General features: G+C 48.0%; 1 protein-coding gene and 1 non-coding gene across 2 annotated transcripts in view; both read left to right on the top strand.

Annotated features, from left to right (window-relative positions):
- The window catches only part of ST8SIA2 (ST8 alpha-N-acetyl-neuraminide alpha-2,8-sialyltransferase 2), a 76,256-nt gene that overhangs the window by 23,367 nt on the left and 49,698 nt on the right, over positions 1-3,191 (top strand). The gene's annotated exons all lie outside the window — the stretch shown is intronic.
- LOC114006600 (small nucleolar RNA U109) lies at positions 1,576-1,714 on the top strand. Its single transcript, XR_003548313.1, has one exon. It is a non-coding gene; the product is annotated as a small nucleolar RNA U109 (small nucleolar RNA).

The following is a 3,191-nucleotide window of genomic DNA, read 5'->3' as shown; positions in this document are numbered from 1 at the left end:
CCGGTGTGGGGGGTGTTTTTTTTTTTTTTTTTTTTTTTTTTTTTTAAATATCTGTTATGGGCTTGATGGACGGAGAGAGAAAGTAAGAAATCTCACACACACACACACACACCATGGAAGTTGGCCATTCCTGTCTCCTCTGTTCTCTTTTTGGGATTTTTGGACACACAATCACATGTACCCAGAATGTTTTTCAAGTTGCCGGGTCCCGGACTTGAACTGCGTTATAGGCCATGTGGGAGACAGTTGCCCTAACCTTCATGCCATCTGGCTAGACTTAAGGATGTGCTTTTAAAAGTTTCTTTTCCTTCCTTCCTTCTTTCCTTCCTTTCTTTCTTCGTTCCATGAGCAAGAGAGAGCACCTTCACCAGGGCCCTGATGCTGTGACCCACCCCCAGCTGAAGCCGGCCCCAGATCACCGGCACACATGCCCGGTGCACTCAGAGGTGTCTGGACTTGAACCACAAACCTTCCCATGTGGGTCAGTCTCCCAGAGTGTCGTATCTGTTTACTGCTACCCACTCCACCCCCACAATCTGGCCCCTTAGGGTATGCTTTGAGCATCTCCAATATCCAGGGAAAGAAACAGCCTGGAGGGAGGCCCGGAAAGAGAAACACAAAGCAAGCCCAGAGAAAGTACCTTCAAAAGATGGAGGAGGAAGTCTATGTCCTAAGGGATACTTATGGGTGCCGCTAGGTTCACTGGCAGAGCAGAGAAAAAAATTGTGGCCTGAGCCTGCCGTGAGGGCCCAGGCCACACCATGAGGCTCTCCACACCAGGACCCCATTGGGGTTGAGTCCTGGGCATGCCTTGCCCAGTTCCTGGCTACGTACCTTTCAGATGCACCAAAGAAAAGAAAGCGCAGAAGTTCATTCTTGGGCAGCCCAGCCCTCTGATAGGCCCCAGCCCACAGCAGCAGGGAGTATGGTCCTACCATGGTTAACTCACGCCATTTTCCTTCCTCCATTGCTTTTTATTTCTCCCGAATTGCACTGCTGAAAAGCAACCTCCCTGAGGACAGCCGTCCCAAGGGGACTTATCAGACTCCCTAAGTTGCAACTGGCTTGTCCTGTCCCAAAGGCCCTCTGCTGTCATCTTCAACCATCCTGCAACCACGTCCACATCCCTCCAGGGTTTCTCACTCGAGTGCTACAACAGGACCCCTACACAGGACAAGACTGAGAGAGCCCACAGCTGCATGGTCCTGGCCCATCAGGAACTGGAAACTGTAGTCCCCTGACAGACGGTCCCATCCGTCCATCATCCTTCCACCTGACAACAAAGATGCTGAGTGGTGGCCATCCCAGCGCTGAAGCAGAGGGAGTGGCCATTTCTCTAGGACCAGGCAGGGCGGGGAAGGGGACACATCAAACACCCTGAAGAAAGGCAACTTCAAAGTCCTCCCCAACCTGGTGCCCTCTAGGAATTTTCTCATGAAAAGGCTGCAGCTGATGTTAATAGGATGCTGCATCTGGATGTGGATCCCGCAAGAAGGGAACAAAAGAGAGGGAAGAAAGCCAGGTGGAACGCAGAGGCCTTTCAAGTCCCTGCAAGGCAGGTTCAAGAGCAAAGCCAGGCACGTTGGACAGGCAATCTGCTTCTCTTTAAAGAGCACGGATGTCTCCCCAGCATGCCACATGAATGAAATGAGAACTTTGCAGGGCTGCGCACCTCTTGGTTAAGGTTCTGCAGTAGTATATTTCTTCCACAATAAAAAAGAAAAAAAAAAAAAAGAAAATGACAGCTGAGGTTAACTCTGTCTGCAGCACGAGGCCCAGTGGCTGTCAGTACTGGACATTAAATAACTGGACAATGCACAATTGTGTGAATTCTCACCTGACACCATTCCTGAGCAGAGATTTTAGTAGCTGGGGTCACATTTTATCCTTGCTGGAATGGTGTGAGTGGAGAGTCTCACTTGAACCCATTCCCAATTAGCCAACCACCTGCCTGGCTCCCAACTGCTGAGTAACCTTTGCTTCCTCTTAGTTCTCTGGCGTCTCCTTGATGGGCTATTAAATCCTTACATGGGGCAGGTCAAGGACAAGAAGCAGGGAGTAGCATTCTGCAGACACACGAGGCTTAGCTACCTACTGCCCACACTCCTAATCCCTGCTCTGCTGGTTTACATGCTGGGTGATCCTAGGCCAAGTACTTAACCTTTCTGAACCAAGTCTTAGGCAGATGGTATAATGGTTACATCACTGGACTCCCATGTAGGTGACTGTAGTTCAAATGCTGGACCAGGCAGCTTAAAACTCATGCTGGGCATGTTTGCATGTGTCCCCAAGATCCCAAGAAGAGAATGGAAGAGAAGGGATTGTGGTGTGGCCATCCCTCCAAGGGGCGATTTCTCGCTTTCCGAAGACTCTGAGTTCGTGTCCAGAGACTTCCCTGAATATGCTGGGAAAACACAGACCCATGATCTGGGGCTGCCTGAAGCTGGGGTTGGATGGTGGTGTTGAGACCCTATTGGGGGTGCTGTCTGTCTCTTCCATTCATAGAAGAAATAAACAAATAATTTTTTTAAAAATAAGAACGTGAATATGCATCTGGTTCTGTGCTTGCACTCAAAAGAATGAAGTTATTCATGTTTGAAAATGGTCTCTTGGAATCTGTATTCTGTTCCAGGGGACATTGTGTTTACCGGCCTGTCTGGTACAATAGTCACCTGAGATGGTGAAGAACTCTCTTAGGGAGTCAATTTCGGTGGGGAGAGGGGGAAAATGTAGTTTGAAGGGAAAAAGAAAATTTCACAATATTTTACATTTAGAAATTTTATAAACCATCACTTGGTAAGAAAAATTATAGAAAGTAATTTTAAAATCCATAGAAAAGAAAAACTGTAGAATGTGATGTTGAACAAAATCGAGGGTGAATATAGAAGAAGATTGGGATTTCTTTCTTTCTTTTTTTTAAGTTGGGGGCACCCTCTGCCAGTGCAACAGTAAGAACAAGGAGGAACTGTTGATCATTACAAAGGGAATCTAAAAGTATGGAGAGGAGGGGCCAGCTTGGGGCATGGAGGTTAAGGTGGCTGGATCACACATGGCCTGACTACACAGTTCAAGTCTCAGATCTGGTAGCTTGAAAAATACTCCAAGTGTGGGCATGTGTGTTCTCAAAATCCTGAAAGGAGAACGGAGGGGAAAGCACTATGACATGCCCATCCTCCTGGGGAAATGGCTTT

The sequence above is a fragment of the Tupaia chinensis genome, unplaced genomic scaffold (genome assembly GCF_000334495.1).
Source record: "Tupaia chinensis unplaced genomic scaffold, TupChi_1.0 Scaffold000078_1, whole genome shotgun sequence".
Lineage (NCBI taxonomy): Eukaryota > Metazoa > Chordata > Mammalia > Scandentia > Tupaiidae > Tupaia > Tupaia belangeri.
This window is presented reverse-complemented; position numbering and strand designations above follow the sequence as displayed.